This window comes from Etheostoma spectabile, chromosome 16 (genome assembly GCF_008692095.1).
Source record: "Etheostoma spectabile isolate EspeVRDwgs_2016 chromosome 16, UIUC_Espe_1.0, whole genome shotgun sequence".
NCBI lineage: Eukaryota > Metazoa > Chordata > Actinopteri > Perciformes > Percidae > Etheostoma > Etheostoma spectabile.
The window spans coordinates 16,329,794-16,330,058 of record NC_045748.1 but is presented as its reverse complement, the minus strand read 5'-3'; positions in this window follow the sequence as shown (position 1 = coordinate 16,330,058).

The following is a 265-nucleotide window of genomic DNA, read 5'->3' as shown; positions in this document are numbered from 1 at the left end:
TAACAAATATAATTGGTTGCAGTGATTTCCAACTTGGGTGTGTAAGACAAAGAACAAGACTTTCAAATGAGTTATAATTTAGTTTAGGTTAAGAGCTGATTAGTAGGCTAGAATTGAAGATAGTTGCAACTCCACCTCCTCGGCCTGTGCCTTGTGAGTATTAATAATTATTATATAATTGATAAGTACTATTAATGTGAGTATTAATATGACTGGGAGGGGTGGATTCATTTAAACATATTCTCCATCACCCAGCCAGGTTTCA